This window comes from Macaca thibetana, chromosome 6 (genome assembly GCF_024542745.1).
Source record: "Macaca thibetana thibetana isolate TM-01 chromosome 6, ASM2454274v1, whole genome shotgun sequence".
Taxonomy (NCBI): Eukaryota; Metazoa; Chordata; class Mammalia; order Primates; family Cercopithecidae; genus Macaca; species Macaca thibetana.
In genome coordinates this window covers 137,873,775-137,892,245 of record NC_065583.1, presented here as the reverse complement: position 1 = coordinate 137,892,245, position 18,471 = coordinate 137,873,775, and the positions used below count along the sequence as shown (strand labels likewise).

The 18,471-nt window shown below is 37.1% G+C and overlaps 1 protein-coding gene across 1 annotated transcript in view; it reads right to left on the bottom strand.

Moving 5' to 3' along the window:
- The window catches only part of NIPBL (NIPBL cohesin loading factor), a 214,916-nt gene extending 207,068 nt beyond the window's left edge, over positions 1–7,848 (bottom strand). The window contains exons 1-2 of the mRNA XM_050794499.1: positions 7,716–7,848; positions 5,110–5,221 (exon numbers count right to left, since the gene is read on the bottom strand). The gene's annotated coding sequence lies outside the window, so the exon portion shown is untranslated. The remainder of the gene's footprint in view (positions 1–5,109; positions 5,222–7,715) is intronic.
- Positions 7,849–18,471: the final 10,623 nt, after the last annotated feature.

Below are 18,471 nucleotides of genomic sequence, written 5' to 3'. Positions count from 1 at the left end.
ATCAATTATTATTCATAGCCAGAAATGGCTACCATCATTTCTTGCCTGTGTTACTATAATAGCTTACAGGCTTCTGCCATCCACAAAGACACTCATCCCCCCAACTCTTTCTTCTGCTTCCATAGTGATCTTTTCCAAACATAAATTTGATCATGTAAGCCTGCTGTTAAAATCTTTAAATAGTTCTCATTACTCTTAAGATAAAGATTAAAATTCTTAATAAGTCACAAGGCTCTGCATGGTGTATCCTTGCCTGCTTCCCCAGTCTCGTCTCTCAGTTATCTCCACCTTGCAGTCCAACGCCAGCCACTCTGCCCCTCTTTCTAATACTTTAAATGGTATCATGCTCCCTGCTGCCAAGGAACCCACATTTCCTTTCATTTTGGGCACTTATTTCAGTTTGTAGTTGTACATTATTGGTGTGATTATTTGATTTATGTCTGTCTTCACTCCCTAAACTGTAAATTCCACTAGAGCAAGGACTATGTTTGGTTTATCAGCACATAATAGAATATGTACTTAATAAATATCCACTGAATGAATCATTGAACAAATAAATGAATGCAAAACTGCAATCTCACATTACATCCACTAAAGTGAAGTGCAGATGAAATTCTAAATTTTAAATGTAAAAGCAAAATTAATCCATCATTAAAAATTATAGGTTATTCAGGTAAGTTAATAAAACTCAGATGTGAACAGACTTAAAATATTTTGGAGGGACTCATAGGAAAATGATGTACTACTTCTAATTGCACAGAAATAAAAACTTAAATGTCTACCAATTGAATGCTTGTTTTTAAATATATATATGTTTTAAATGATATTAGATTATAGGAGAAAAAGTACATATGGTATAGAAAATCAGGAAAAAAATACATCATAGTGCCAATTTTGTTATTTAAAAAATCGATTAGAAAGAAATACACCAAAATGTTCTCTCTGAAAGATGGGTTTGAAAGTAATTAATTTCTCTTCCTCATACTTTCTTTTATCCAAACTTTTTATAGTTGATCAAGAACAACCAACTAAAAGATACACACTTTCAATATTATTAAAGAATTACTCTGAAATATTGCTAAGTCCAGACAGATCATTTCATCAAACTTTTATGGAATGGCATTTTCCCATGCTTTATAAGCTATTCAGAAGTTAAACATCGTTAAAAATTATCCAATTCATTTTATTAGCCTAATAGAATTCTGAGACTAAAATGTAACCAAAAAATTATTAAAATGAAAACTAAAGAAAATCTTCAATTAAATACTAAAAATTTCAATTCAACAGTAACTTAAGGAATATGCCATAATAATTAAGTTCATAACATAATTGCGAACATGTGAACCCATTACGATAATATAAATACATCATATCAGTCAGTGAAATCAGGAAACACATACGATCATTTCAACAGATGCCCAAAAGGTGTTCAACATTCATCTCATATAAAATCTCCCGGCCGGGCTCGGTAGCTCACGCCTGTAATCCCAGCACTTTGGGAGGCCAAGGCGGGCGGATCACGAGGTCAGGAGATCGAGACCATCCTGGCTAACATGGTGAAACCCCGTCTCTACTTAAAAAAAAAAAAAACAAAAAAAAAAAACGGCGGGAGTGGTGGCGGGCACCTGTAGAGGCCGAAGCAGGAGAAAGGCGTGAGCCCGGGAGGCGGAGCTTGCAGTGAGCCAAGATCGCGCCGTTGCACTCCAGCCTGGGCGACAGAACTAGACTCCGTCTCAAAAAAAAAAAAAAAAAAAATTCTCATAAAGAAAGATGGTGGGATGGAAAATTATTCAATAAATGGTGCTGTGAAAACTGACTGAACATTTGGGAAAACCTATTTAGTGTCTCATCATCTACCAAATCCTAAGCACTTTAAAGAGTTAAGAGTTAAAAATCAGCAGTACACATCTAGAAGAAAATATAAGAGATTTATATCAAATTGTTTAATGACTAAGGATTTCAAAGCTTTAAAAAATATGAAAAAAATTTTATAAAGAGAAAATATAAATTAAGTTATAATCACAATTATAGACCAAATAATCCAGCATTTCTTGAATTAATTATCAAATATAATCTAAATTCTAACTGGAAAATTGATCCTAGTGGGATAAAATATGCAGACTTTTATAAGAAGTAATAACTGGAGACTTTCTTCACTTGTTCCTTAGTTTGTGTAGGACTTAATATATTAAATATATTAATATATTTTACACTTAAAAAAAATCCATTCCCCTAACTATTCTTGTAGTTTCAGCAGCAACATAGTGCTTGGCTAGGCACTCTATAAATGTGTTTTGAATGAATGACACTCCCCTCCCCACAAAATGTTCATATTTCATTAAAAATGTAAGGTTTCTGGTTTTTATTTTCCTCTCATATACTATCAGGGCAAGAAATAACCTACAGATTGGAATAAAACATAGGGATAAAACCCGTGGACTGTAAAATGAGATAGGACTTACTGACATTACACTTTTTGGAAAATCACTGACTTTTTTACAAACAAATTGACAACACAATATTGTGTGTACCAAATCTACTTTAAGATGATTTAACTAGACCGAGTCACTATACCACTATTTCCCAAATTATCTCACAGAACATTAGTGTTGAAAAATGATCCAGAAATAAAGAATTCTTTGGCCATATTCTTCCATTTGAAGATTTATCATGCATATCAACATATTAACGTTCCTCAATGAAATGTTCCTCAATGAAAAAATCTGTTAAATTTTGTTTAGCCTATTTTTTATCATGAAATCCTGTTATCACATAACCTCTATTAATATCCTATGGAAATGCCTTTCTGTGGAAAATCACATTACCTAATTTCAAATTGAACTGATAATTAATTGTTCAAATGTTTTGGTTATAGAATTAATAGACATTGTTCAAAATTTGTTTTCTAACTAAACCCAAATAGGTCCACATTCTCTACATAGTCTCTGAGTTTACATTCTTTGAGTTTTTGTTATGCACAGAAGTTTCTATTTATTTATTTATTTATTTTGAGATGGACTCTTGCTGTTTCGCCCAGGCTGGAGTCAAGTGGTGTGATCTCGGCTCACTGGAACCTCAGTCTTCCAGGTTCAAGCAATTCTCTTGCCTCAGCCTCCTGATTAGCTGGGATTACAGGTGCCCACCACCACACCTGGCTAATGTTTGAATTTTTAGTAGAGATGGGGTTCCACCGTGTTGGCCAGGCTGGTCTCGGACTCCTGACATCAGGTGGTCCACCGCCTTGGCCTCCCAAAGTGTTAGGATTGCAGGCCTCAGCCACCGCGCCCGGCCAGAAGTTCCTATTTTATAAGTCAACATATTTAACAATTACCTTTATCTTTTCAATACTTTTAACAATTTAAACCTTTAAGTTTTAAAGGTAATGTGCAAAATAAGTAATTTATATGGGTAAAATCAACAAGATTTTTAAAAAACATGAAGTGGCAGGATTTATATGGAAGAAGAAATACAATATTGCAGGAATAGGTCAAATAGAAGCAAATTTTACACCTAAAATATTATATTATTTTTATGTGTAAGCTTTACTATTGTTAATTTGAAATTTCATTTCTATGTAAAATAGAGAATTTCATGGAAAACAAATATTGAAAATGTAGATTTAAATAAGTAACTGATATGACTTGAGATGGTAATCACGAGTATTAGCACTTAATCAGAAACCTACTTGTGCTAGAAGGGTAGACATCCTACTGTAAAATGAGTTGTCTCTGAGTAATTTTAAGTTATTATGTTAACTTAATTTTAATGTTATTAAATCATAATGAGTGTTTTAGTTTATTTTTATTTTTCTCTTTTTTTACTATTTGCATTTTCTAACTTCTCTGTAATAAATATAAATCACATTGATAATAAGGAAAAAATTACAAGTTTTCATTTAAAAAATCATTTATGTAGAAAGCTAAAACAGAAAGGTTGCAAACATTTCAGGCAAAAAGAGCAGGGCTGGTTATAGACCAAATTGTGAAAAAGGCAGTTTACCTCCAGCACTCTCCCTTTCTCCACTCGGTTACTTCCTTCTTCCTCCAGTTACTGTGTGCCTTCATGACTAACCTAACTACTTACCAGCCCCACTCCCTCTTCCCACCACCATCTCAGTTTGGCCCCTCAGGCATAAAACATTCAATGCTCTCTTCCCCGATCTGACACTTCCTCTTCTGCTAATTGCCAATTGATAAATGAACTTAGAACAATTATAAGCAGAATTAAAGTTCCTTCCTATTAGTTTGCTACTCTTGACATAAGAAACCAATATAAACTAGCATCAAATATAGATTGACATGAATCACACACACACCCACACATACACATGCACACACACTATCAATAGACCTTACAGAATAATCTGGATGAAAAGGAAGAAAGATCTGGACAGTATTAGAACAGTATTATTGCTCTTAATCACCTTTGATGAAGCCTTCACCAGTTCCCCAGTGAGAAGTAATTGAGATTAACATGGAAACCACACTCTGTATTACTTGTACTTTGCATATTTATATATACACAATATTAATTATTTTTTTAATCATAGAGTTTACTATGGAGTTCAGTAATTCCCAATTAAATCATTGTATTTTATTACAAAAGTTGAAGTTAAAAGAACCCCTTCAGGCACTATTAAAGATAAGGTAAATCCAAGGATTGTGATACCCTGGGATGGCACCTCACATGGATATTTGCCTTTTTATATATGTTGCCTACTCCAAAACCAGTACTTCTGGATTAGACACGTCACTTTTACTGGGTGTTAGGCTACCTGAAAGTATCAGATAAGAGTACCGAGAGGAGGACCTGAAAATTTTACCTTTTCACTTACTCAGAGATACTTGGGAGATAATGCACATAATGGTTAAGAATGTGGATGTCACTTAACTTTCTAAATCCCAGTTCCCTCACCTATAAATTAGAAATTATAGTTGTGGATCAGGAGTGGTGGCCTCATGCCTATAATCCCAGCACTTTGTGGGGACCAAGGTGGGAAGATTGCTTGAGGCCAGGAGTTCAAGATGAGCCTGGGCAATATAGTCAGATCCTGTCTCTAAAAAAAAAAAAAAAACAAACAAAAAACTAGCTGGGCTTGGTGGCACATACCTGTAGTCTTAGCTACTTGGGAGGCTGAGGTGGGAGGATTGCTTGAGTCCAGGAGTTCAAGAATATGATCTTGCCACTGCATTCCACCCTGGGCAACAGAAAGACCCCATCTCTAAAAAGATAAATGAATAAAATAAACATTTTTAAAAGGAAATTATAGTTGTGGCTAACTCATATGACTAAGGGTAAGAATTAAAGGAGATAATTCTTGTAAAGTTTTACCACAGCACCTGGCACATAATTAATTCTAAATAAATATTTGTTATTATTGGGAAATTTCAATTCTGACTCTGATAGTAGGCACATTACCCAAAATAATCCAGTGTGCACAGTTTTAAAACGCTACCTCATAGGACTGATGTAAATATTTTGCAATGATAAACAATAGTTTTATTTTATTTCATTTTTTTAAGAGACAGGGTCTTGCTCTGTTGCCCAGGCTGGAGTGCAGTGGTGCGATCATGGCTCACTGCAGCCTCAGTCTCCTGTGTTCAAGGAATCCCCCTGCCTCAGCCTCCCACGTAGCTGGGACCACAGGCATGTTCCACCAGGCCCGGCTTATTTTTAAAAAATTGTTTTTGTAGAGATAGGATCTCACTGTATTACCAATAGTATTTTTAAAAATCCTTAAATACCAATTGAACATTTAACAAAATGTTTTCCCTCTTTAATTTGTGCCTTCCTCCAAAACATAAAGATTACTAGTCAACTTTTCACAAAATTTTCTGAAACTTTCCATGTTACCCATATTAGAATCTAAGAAACATCATTGGCTTTACTAAGAAATGAATATGCTGTGACTAAGGCGTTATAACATTGTACCTATTTCACTGATGAATAAACTATTTGAAAATAATTGGCCTAAGTCACAGAGAATTTATGAGAAAGCAAAAACAGGCTGTGCGAGACCTAATTCACCATCATGTGAAACAAAAAGCCCAGGCTCTGTACGGTGATTTACACCCAAGTTATCACAGAAGTAGTACATATGCTATAGCATTATAGGTAATTGCTTATTATATGTGCTATCAAAAATGAGGACTAATATTCTTAAGCCCTTAGCTGCTTTAAGAAAAAGAATTTTAAAAATATTTTTCTCATCTTTAATTCCACATTGGTTAAAAGCCAAAGACAAAATGGCATAATCACTACAGTAAGAAAGCAGCCTGAATCCCAAAGTCAACCTTTTCATTTTGGTTCTACCACAAACTAGTAAGGTGACCATTTTAAGTGTTATCTTTCTGGTTAAATGGTTTCAACTGAAAGTGAGGGAGGTGACCTAAGTAACTAGCAAAGTCCTTTACTTTAGAAGCAGCATGGGACTGCAGAAAAAGCATGGATTTAGGAGTCCCATCTGGGCTCACATGCTCTAACTTCGACTAGTTCTGTTATCTTTGAGCAAATTGATTTCCCGAAATAAAATGTCCTTCGGTTTTCCAGTGAAAAGTAAATGAGTAAAAAAGTAAATCACACGTGTAATCCCAGCCCTTTGGGATGCTAAGGCAGGCAGATCACCTGAGTTCAGGAGTTCGAGACCAGCCTGACCAACATGGTAAAACCCCATCTCTACTAAAAATACAAAAATTAGGCGGGCATGGTGGTGCGCGCCCATAATCCCAGCTACTCGGAAGGCTGAAGCAGGAGAATCCCTTGATCCTCGGGGGCCGAGGTTGCAGTTGGCCGAGATCACACCACTGCACTCCAGCCTGGGTGACAGAGTGCGACTCTGTCTCAAAAAACAAATGAAAAGTAAATGAGATAAGGCATGTAAAGTCCCAGCTCAACTACTGCCTCTGCAGGTGGCTCCCCGGCGGCACCAGGGCTTCCTGTGCCTGTGCCGTGCATTAGGGAAGAAGGGCGAGGGGCTGTAGATTACAGTCAAGCGAAGACAATCTCGCTATTTAAAGACCTGGCTCGCCCTAATACAGACTTTTTCTTTTAATGTAAGTAATGAAAAAGGAGGGAAAATATTTAAAAAGAAATCGTATGCGTATTGAGATACTCAAACTACAACGAATCTGTTTTTTTACATAATTGGTACAAATTAAGTGGAGTTCAACCATTACTTTTCTAAATATGAATACTGTGAGAAATAAAACGTGTTCATTTCTCCCTCGCAAACCTACATTTCTCCTGTGTTCTTTGTAAAAACCTCAGCTTTCCATCTGAGCTGGCTTCAACTATAATGACCCGAAATCTGGGCACCTCGATTCTTTTTTTCTGTTTATGTTAAACATTGAACATTATAAAAAATTAAATTACATTTAGCTGAACTTAATTACACACTTAATGAGTGACCCTCATTGAAAACAATACATTGGTCGGCCGCGGTGGCTCACGCCTGTAATCCAACACTTTGGGAGGCCGACGCGGGCAGATCGTCTGAGGTCCGGAGCTCGAGACCAGCATGGCCAACATGGTGAAATCCCGTCTCTACTAAAAATACAAACATGAGCCGGGCGTGGTGGCGTGTGCCTGTATCCCACCTACTTGGGAAGCTGAGACAGGAGAATCGCTTGAACCTGGGAGGCAGAGGTTGGAGTCTTGGTGCTGTTACAGAATTACCTAATTATTAAGTAGTGTGAAAGAAACAGTGAGCCTCCTACCTGCGAGGGATACTTCGGATTAAGCGAAGCTTGTCCAACTGACGGCCCGCGGGCCCATGCAGCCCAGGACGACTTTGGATGTGGCCCAACACAAGTTCGTAAATTTTCTTAAAACATTATGAGTTGGTTTTTTTTTTTTTTTTTTTGCGATTTTTTTTTTAACCTCATCCGCTATCCTTAGTGTATTTCAAGTGTTGCCCAAGACAATTCTTCTAACGTGGCCCAGGGAAGCCAAAAGATTGGACACTCCTGGATTAAACCATTCTCCGAAGTGAGTGCCTATTGGAGAGAGAAAGAGAAGCTCAAGTTCAAAATTCTACCTCAGATTCACTTATATTATTACACATATTTGTTTATTGTAATTTGTTGTGTTGATTGGATTGGGAACATTAAGTTCTTTTATTGAATTTGGGACTAAATAAGTTACATTTCTAAGAAAATCCCCCCTACTCCTGGAAAGTGGAACAGTCCACTGGCGTTCCTTGGGGTCTCAGATCAGTTCAACTGGTGGTTAGGCAGGTGGCTCCGCACTTAGCTCTCTGGCTGCACCAGGAGCTGCATGTGCCTATCCCTTACAGTACAGCGAAGGCAATCTTATTAAAGAAATGGCTCACCCTAACAGATTTTTTTTTTAATCGAAATAATGAAAAAAGGAGAGAAAATATTTAAAAAGAAATTGTATTAGTATTGAGGTAAACTACAACGAATCCATTTTATTTTTACTTTTTACATAATTGATGATGTAAATTGAATGGAGTGCGGTGATTACTTTTCTAAATATAAAGATCGTGAAAAATAAAATGTGAAGTTTATTTTTCCAATGAAGATAGCTTTGTATTTTTCTAATTTTAATTATACTACATGATAATTGTTTAAAAAAGCAAAACAGTATACAAAGGCAGAAAAGGAGAAAATAAAATCACCTGAAATCTCACCACTTTGAGATAATCACTGCTAAAATTTTGCTGAGCAATTTTCTAATCATCTTATAATGCATAGACACACACATATACATATAATTTTACATAGCTGGATAATTCTGTATACATAGTGTTTTATATGCTGCTTTCTAATGAAGTAGCATGTTGTACATATTTTCTTATGTCATTAAATATAGGTCGACATTATTTTTTCTATGACTGGGTAGTATGATCGAACATAAAGTTATTTAATCCCTGTTAAAGGATAATTTGATTATTTCCCATTTATTTAGTAGCAAGTAAGTGGTACTATAGAGAACATTCTTGTATATACAAATCTGAGTAGTTGCAGAGTTATCTTCTAAGGATAAATTTCTAGAAGTGGAATTGCTGGATGAAAAAATATATCTACTGTATTGAAACTTTTGGTATATATTTTTGAATTGTCCTCCAGAAACATGATATCAATGTACAATCCCAAGTACAAGAGAATGTCCATTTCTTTCTTTCTCATCTATATTATTTTATTGTGAAAAACTCAGAATATAATAATTTTATGAGAATATTTTAAAACTGTAAGGCACCCTATAAACATCTGATGAAATAGGGATTGACAGCTGTATTTCTGAAGCATTATATTTCTCATGGGGTATATTAGCCAGGCCTATTTTTTTATTATTATACTTTAAGTTCTAAGGTACATGTGCAAATGTGCAGGTTTGATACATAGGAATACATGTGCCATGTTGGCTTCTTGCACCCATCAACTCATCATTTACATTAGGTATTTCTCCTAATGCTATCCCTCCCCTAGCCCTCCACCCCACAACAGGCCCTGGTGTGATGTTCCCTTCCCTGTGTCCAGGTGATCTCATTGTTCAGTTCCCACCTATGAGTGAGAACATGCAGTGTTTGGTTCTCTGTCCTTGTGATAGTTTGCTCAGAATGATGGTTTCCAGCTTAATCCATGTCCCTGCAAAGGACATGAAATCATCCCTTTTACAGCTGCATAGTATTCCATGGTGTATGTGTGCCACATTTTCTTAATCCAGTCTATCATTGATGGACATTTGGGTTGGTTCCAAGTCTTTGCTATTGTGAATAGTGCCGCAATAAACATACATGTGCATGATTTATAATCCTTTGGGTATATATCCAGTAATGGGTTTGCTGGGTCAAATGGTAATTCTAGTTCCAGATCCTTGAGGAATTGCCACACAGTCTTCCACAATGGTTGAACTAATTTACACCCCACCAACAGTGTAAAGTGTTCGTATTTCTCCCCATCCTCTCCAGCATCTGTTGTTTCCTGACTTTTTAATGATTGCCATTCTAACTGATGTGAGATGGTATCTCATTGTGGTTTTGATTTGCATTTCTCTGACCAGTGATGATGAGCATTTTTTCATGTCTTTGGCTGCATGGATGTCTTCTTTTGAAAAGTGTCTGTTCATGTCCTTTGCCCACTTTTTGATGGGATTGTTTTTTCTTGTAAATTTGTTTGAGTTCTTTGTAGATTCTGGATATTAGCCCTTTGTCAAATGGGTAGATTGCAAAAATTTTCTCCCATTCTGTAGGTTGCCTATTCACTCTGATGGTAGTTTCTTTTGCCGTGCAGAAGCTCTTTAGTTTAATTAGGTCCCATTTGTCTATTTTGGCTTTTGTTGCCATTGCTTTTGGTGTTTTAGTCATGAAGTTCTTGCCCATGCCTATGTCCTGAATGGTACTGCCTAGGTTTTCTTCTAGGGTAATTTATGGTTTTAGGTCTAACATTTAAGTCTTCAATCCATCTTGAATTAATTTTTGTATAAGGTGTAAGGAAGGGATCCAGTTTCAGCTTTCTACATATGGCTGGCCAGTTTTCCCAGCACCATTTATTAAATAGGGAATCCTTTCACCATTTCTTGTTTTTGTCAGGTTTGTCAAAGATCAGATGGTTATAGATGTGTGGTGTTATTTCTGAGGCCTCTGTTCTGTTCCATTAGTCTATATATCTGTTTTGGTACCAATACCATGCTGTTTTGGTTATTGTAGCCTTGGAGTATAGTTTGAACTCAGGTAGCGTGGTGCCTTCAGCTCTGTTCTTTTTGCTTAGGATTGTCTTGGTAATGTGGGCTCTTTTTTGGTTCCATATAAACTTTAAAGTAGTTTTTTCCAACTCAGTGAAGAAAGTCATTGGTAGCTTGATGGGAATGGCATTGAATCTATAAATTACCTTGGGCAGTGTGGCCATTTTCACAATATTGATTCTTCCTATCCATGAGCATGGAATATTTTTCCATTCGTTCATGTCCTCTTATTTCATGGAGCAGCGGTTTGTAGTTCTCCTTGAAGAGGTCCTTCACATCCCTTGTAAAGTTGGATTCCTAGGTATTTTATTCTCTTTGAAGCAATTGTGAATGGGATTTCACTCATGATTTGGCTCTCTGTTTGTCTGTTATTGGTGTATAGGAATGCTGGTGATTTTTGCACATTGATTTTGTATCCTGACACTTTGCTGAATTTGTTTATCAGCTTAAGGAGATTTTGGGCTGAGATGATGGGGTTTTCTAAAGATACAATCATGTCATCTGCAAACAGGGACAATTTGACTTGCTCATTACCTAATTGAATACCCTTTATTTCTTTCTCTTGCCTGATTGCCCTGGCCAGAACTTCCAACACTATGTGGAATAGGAGTGGTGGGAGAGGGCATCCCTGTCTTTTGCCAGTTTTCAAAGGGAATGCTTCCAGTTTTTGCCCATTCAGTATGATATTGGCTGTGGGTTTGTCATAAATAGCTCTTATTATTTTGAGATATGTTTCATCAATACCTAGTTTATTGAGAGATTTTAGCATGAAGCGGTGTTGAATTTTGTCAAAGGCCTTTTCTGCATCTATTGAGATAATCATGTGGTTTTTGTCTTTCGTTCTGTTTATATGCTGGATTACGTTTATTGATTTGCATATATTGAACCAGCCTTGCATCCCAGGGATGAAGCCAACTTGATCATGGTGGATAAGCTTTTTGATGTGCTGCTGGATTCGTTTTGCCAGTATTTTATTGAGGATTTTTGCATCGATGTTCATCAGGGATATTGGTCTAAAATTCTGTTTTTTTGTTGTGTCTCTGCCAGGCTTTGGTATCAGGATGATGTTGGCCTCATAAAATGAGTTAGGGAGGATTCCCACTTTTTCTATTGATTGGAATAGTTTCAGAAGGAATGGTACCAGCTCCTCCTTGTACCTCTGGTAGAATTTGGCTGTGAATCCATCTGGTCCTGGACTTTTTTTGGTTGGTAGGCTATTAATTATTGCCTCAATTTCAGAGCCTGCTATTGGTCTATTCAGAGATTCAGCTTCTTCCTGGTTTAGTCTTGGGAGAGTGTAAGTGTCCAGGAAATTATCCATTTCTTCTAGATTTTCTAGTTTATTTGCGTAGAGGTGTTTATAGTATTCTCTGATGGTAGTTTGTATTTCTGTGGGGTCGGTGGTGATATCCCCTTTATCATTTTTTATTGCGTCTATTTGATTCTTCTCTCTTTTCTTCTTTATTAGTCTTGCTAGCAGTCTATCAATTTTGTTGATCTTTTCAAAAAACCAACTCCTGGATTCATTGATTTTTTGGAGCGTTTTTTGTGTCTCTATATCCTTCAGTTCTGCTCTGATCTTAGTTATTTCTTGCCTTCTGCTAGCTTTTGAATGTGTTTGCTCTTGCTTCTCTAGTTCTTTTAATTGTGATGTTAGAGTGTCAATTTTAGATCTTTTCAGCTTTTTCTTGTGGACATGTAGTGCTATAAATTTCCCTCTACACACTGCTTTAAATGTGTCCCAGAGACTCTGGTATGTTGTGTTTTTGTTCTCATTGGTTTTAGAGAACATCTTTACTTCTGCCTTCATTTCGTTGTGTACCCAGTAGTCATTCAGGAGCAGGTTATTCAGTTTCCATGTAGTTGAGCAGTTTTGATTGAGTTTCTTAGTCCTGAGTTCTAGTTTGATTCCACTGTCGTCTGAGAGACAGTTTGTTATAATTTCTGTTCTTTTGCATTTGCTGAGGAGTGCTTTACTTCCAACTATGTGGTCAATTTTGGAATAAGTGTGATGTGGTGCTGAGAAGAATGTATATTCTGTTGATTTGGGGTAGAGAGTTCTGTAGATGTCTATTAGGTCTGCTTGCTGCAGAGATGAGTTCAATTTCTGGATATCCTTGTTAACTTTCTGTCTCGTTGATCTGTCTAATGTTGACAGTGGAGTGTTGTAGTCTCCCATTATTATTGTATGGGAGTCTAAGTCTCTTTGTAAGTCTCTAAGGACTTGCTTTATGAATCTGGGTGCTCCTGTATTGGGTGCATATATATTTAGGACAGTTAGCTCTTCCTGTTGAATTGATCCCTTTACCATTATGTAATGGCCTTCTTTGTCTCTTTTGATCTTTGATGGTTTAAAGTCTGTTTTATCAGAGACTAGTATTGCAACCCCTGCTTTTCTTTGTTCTCCATTTGCTTCGTAGACCTTCCTCCATCCCTTTATTTTGAGCCTGTGTATGTCTCTGCATGTGAGATGGGTCTCCTGAATACAGCAAACTGATGGGTCTTGACTCTTTATCCAGTTTGCCAGTCTGTGTCTTTTAATTGCAGCATTTAGTCCATTTACATTTAAGGTTAATATTGTTATGTGTGAACTTGATCCTGCCATTATGATATTAACTGGTTATTTTGCTCGTTAGTTGATGCAGTTTCTTCCTAGCCTCGATGGTCTTTACCTTTTGGCATGTTTTTGCAATGGCTGGTGCCAGTTGTTCCTTTCCATGTTTAGTGCCTCCTTTAGGGTCTCTTGTAAGGCAGGCCTGGTGGTAACAAAATCTCTAAGCATTTGCTTATCTGTAAAGAATTTTATTTCTCCTTCACTTATGAAACTTAGTTTGGCTGGATATGAAATTCTGGGTTGAAAATTCTTTTCTTTAAGAATGTTGAATATTAGCCCCCACTCTCTTCTGTCTTGTAGAGTTTCTGCTGAGAGATCTGCTGTTAGTCTGATGGGCTTCCCTTTGTGGATAACCCGACCTTTCTCTCTGGCTTCCCTTAAGATTTTTTCCTTCATTTCAACTTTGGTGAATCTGGCAATTATGTGTCTTGGAGTTGCTCTTCTCAAGGAGTATGTTTGTGGCGTTCTCTGTATTTCCTGGATTTGAATGTTGGCCTGCCCTACTAGGTTGGGGAAGTTCTCCTGGATGATGTACTGAAGAGTGTTTTCCAACTTGGTTCCATTTTCCCCCTCACTTTCAGGCACCCCAATCAGACGTAGATTTGGTCTTTTTACATAATCCCATACTTCTTGCAGGCTTTGTTCATTTCTTTTTCTTCTTTTTTCTTTAGATTTCTCTTCTCACTTCATTTCATTCATTTGATCTCAATCGCTGATACTCTTTCTTCCAGTTGATCGAGTCGGTAACTGAAGCTTGTGCATTTGTCACGTATTTCTCGTGTCATGGTTTTCATCTCTGTCCATTCGTTTATGGCCTTCTCTGCATTAATTATCCTGGTTATCAATTCTTCCACTCTTTTTTCAAGATTTTTAGTTTCTTTGTGCTGGGTACGTAATTCCTCCTTTAGCTCTGAGAAGTTTGATGGACTGAAGACTTCTTCTCTCATCTCGTCAAAGTCATTCTCCGTCCAGCTTTGATCCGTTGCTGGCGATGAGCTGCGTTCCTTTGGAGGGGGAGATGTGCTCTTATTTTTTGAATTTCCAGCTTTTCTGCCCTGCTTTTTCCCCATCTTTGTGCTTTTATCTGCCTCTGGTCTTTGATGCTGGTGATGTACTGATGGGGTTTTGGTGTAGGTGTCCTTCCTGTTTGATAGTTTTCCTTCTAACAGTCAGGACCCTCAGCTGTAGGTCTGTTGGAGATTGCTTGAGGTCCACTCCAGACCCTGTTTGTCTGGGTGTCAGCACAGAGGCTGCAGAAGATAGAATACTGCTGAACAGCGAGTGTACCTGTCTGATTCTTACTTTGGAAGCTTCCTCTCAGGGGTGTACTCCACCGTGTGAGGTGTGGGGTGTCAGTCTGCCCCTAGTGGAGGATGTCTCCCAGTTAGGCTACTCAGGGGTCAGGGACCCCCTTGAGCAGGCAATCTGTCCGTTCTCAGATCTCAGCCTCCGTGTTGGGAGATCCACTGCTCTCTTCAAAGCTGTCAGACAGAGTCGCTTACGTCTGCAGAGGTTTCTGCTGCTTTTTGTTGTTGTTGTTGTTGTTTAGCTGTGCCCTATCCCCAGAGGTGGAGTCTACAGACACTGGCAGGCCTCCTTGAGCTGCTGTGAGCTCCACCCAGTTCGATCTTCCTAGGGCTTTGTTTACCTACTTAAGCCTCAGCAATGGCAGGCACCCCTCCTCCAGCCTGGCTGCTGCCTTGCGGTTAGATCACAGACTGCTGTGCTAGCAATGAGGAAGGCTCCGTGGGCGTGGGACCCTCCTGGCCAGGTGTGGGATATAATCTCCTGGTGTGCCTGTTTGCTTATAGTGCAGTATTGGGGTGGGAGTTACCCGATTTTCCAGGTGTTGTGTGTCTCAGTTCCGCTGGCTAGGAAAAGGGATTCCCTTCCCCCTTGTGCTTCCCAGGTGAGGTGATGCCTCGCCCTGCTTCAGCTCTCGCTGGTCGTGCTGCAACAGCTGACCAGCACTGATTGTCCGGCACTCCCCAGTGAGATGAACCCAGTACCTCAGCTGATAATGCAGAAATCACCTGTCTTCTGTGTCGCTCATGCTGGGAGCTGGAGACTGGAGCTGTTCCTATTCGGCCATCTTACTCCGCCCCTGAATATCTTTTCTTACACTTACTGTCCATTTGCATTTCATCTTCTGATTTTGTTCACGTCATTTACATTTTTTTCTATTGTGGCAGCCATCTATCTCTTAATTATTTATAAGAACAATTTGCATGTTAAGAATATTAACCTTTTGTTTATAATAACAAACAATAAATAACATTATTATTAATAAACATATTTTCCCAATTTATTATCTGCCTTTTAATTTTTCTTATTGTGTATTTTGTACATATATTCATTTAAAGTGAACAAATCTATCTTTTTTATAAACCTTACTACTTAAGTATGGAATTGTATTTTAAAGTATAAGAGTACAAAGAATTATAAAGTAGGTTGTCAGCTCCACTATTTTCTGAGGTTTGTCAGTAATACATTTGATTTACTTATCACTTCCCCTTCCAAAAGCAGTTTTACAAAAGTAAAATGTAAAGTACAGTTTTACAAAAGTAAAATGTAAAGTACAGCCTAGCAATACTGTAACCAGAAAGTAACCCTAATTCAAACCTAATCTAAGAGTTTGCACACATACAATAAGAGACAATTCATTTTCCCATTATTCTATTTTTCCAGATACCAAGAACTTTCACACAGATTCTAGACTGCCCAAGGAAGGCATTCTACCTTGAAGCCTAGAATACCAGAAAAGAACATCAGGCTCTAGAACCTTTCCTGACAAATGTTATATTCTAATAACTATTACCAAGTATGTGACTTATTGCCTTAGGATGATAATAGTCACTATCAACTATCACTGTTTTAGATAAAACCTCCATGAACATTGTTTTATGAAAAGATTTTTATTCTTTTAAATTGTCTTTTTTTTTTTGCAAAAGTAGGATTATTGAATCAAAGGATATAAACATTTATATAACTCTTGTTACCTAGCACCATATTGTTCTCCAAATGAGCAATACCACTAACACTGTTTCTATATTTATTCCATCTCAGCTTTATTAATTTTGAATGTTATTAATAATGATTTTTGGTCAGGTATGGTGGCTCTCACCTGTAATTCCAACACTTTGGGAGGCCAAGGTGGGCAGATTGCTTGAGCCCAGTAGTTTGAGACCAACCTGGACAACATGGCAAAACCCCATCTCTACAAAAAAATGCAATCATTAGCCAGGTGTGGTGATGTGCATCTGTAGTCCCAGCTACTGGGAGGCTGAGGTGGGAGGATTGCTTGAGCCCAGGAGGTGGAGACTGCAGTGAGCCATGATCTCGACACTGCACTCCTGCCCAGGTGACAGAGTGAGCTCCTGTCTCAATTAAAATAATAATAATAAAAAGTATTATTATTGTTGTTATGAGCTTGCTAAGCATAGAAGGGACAATTGTTGTACTTTTAATACTTTCAAAAAAAATTTTCACATGCGTTAGGTTGCCTGGGTTTTGGGGTATATTTTGTATTAATTAAAAAAATTAATCATAATAAAATTTGCTCCATATTTCTAGATATTTTTTTAAAGGTAGGAACAACTAGAACAATCCCACGTTTTAAAATAAAGAAAATATACATTTTTTTTTAGCAGAAAAATAAGTAAAAATATAAAATAATACATTGTGTCCTAGATCCTTAGATTCACTTTCCGTTAATCTCTGAAGGCATTTCACGTGTAATCAAATTTAAAATTGGGCCAAAAGTATACTTTCTTCCCACACTGCAGTTAGAATGATCTTTTTAAAATACAATCTTAAAATGGTTTTCATAAAAGTCCCAAATTCTTAACATTACTGTTCAGCCCTTCCATGATCTGACATCTGTCTCCTCCTCCAGTGAGGGTCCTGCATACAGCCCTCACTCTTAATGCTGGTCTTCTCTTAGTTCAGATAATCTTTTGTCTTTAGTACCCAGTATGGTGTTTCCTCTGCCTTAAGGGTTTTTCTGCACCCACCTCACCCAACAGGTCTTCATTTATCAGGGATCTCTTGGAACATCACTTATTTTCAACTAGGTGGCCGGGAAAGAATTTCTAAAATATGGCAATTACACAGAGATCACGTTAGGAAGAATAATACAGCAACACATGACTAGGTCTCTCCCAGGAGTCTCAGGTAAATCAGGGGTCTTGAAACTTAGCTCCACAATGTCTACTTCTTGCTATAATAATGTCTGTCTTACCTGCATCACAGGTCATGAGGATCAAAAGAGGTAATATATCTGGAAACAAGCTGAAATTGAAAGCAGTACCCAGTTACCATTTTTCTTGATGTTTTGCTTGTTGTGAGAACAATAATAAATGTTTGACTTCAATTAATTGACAAATATTACCTAAGTTGACGAACAAATCTAATCAGTTGTTCATTTAATTTATGGACTATTCTACTCTTTAGAGGCTGTTAGCTTATCTGTACTATACATTAAATTGGCCAGAAAAATACATTTTCTTGAATTAATACAATTTTCCTCAAGGTTAGCAATTGTATTTAAAAATATCTTTTAATGGGACCATGGCATCCTTCAATAAAAGTAGTTAAATGAATATATATGAGAAGAAGGATCTATTAAGACTAATTTTCTGGTTATTAATAGATATTGATTAGTTGTTAGATACTCACTACAACATATACTTGTAAAAAGGAGATTCAATGGATCAATTGATTCAATTGATAGAGAAGGGACGTAAGGGAAGTGGGGTGAGCCAAAGGCAGGAGGATAGGTTTTTGCAGAGGAGATGGAAGAAAGACGACAAATTTCATTTACTTTTCAGTTTGTCTTTGGGCTATTCTGGGACCAAAGGTCATATTGATGAGCATCATTTTTCTATACTCTTATGGAATATTTTTCTTATTTTACTTTGCAATTGCTTTAATTGTATGCAAGTGGAGAGTTATTGTAACTATTTTGTAGTTCAAAATAAAACAAGGTTCTAATGGGCGTTCATCTTGAGAATCTATAAAAACTTATGATAGCTATGCATTATACCTATGACTCCAAAAATTTCAAAGTATTTCTCGTATTTATTTATTTATTTGACAAACGTTTATTGAACACCTGACAAATATTTATTGGGGAACCATTTTAAATGCTAAGG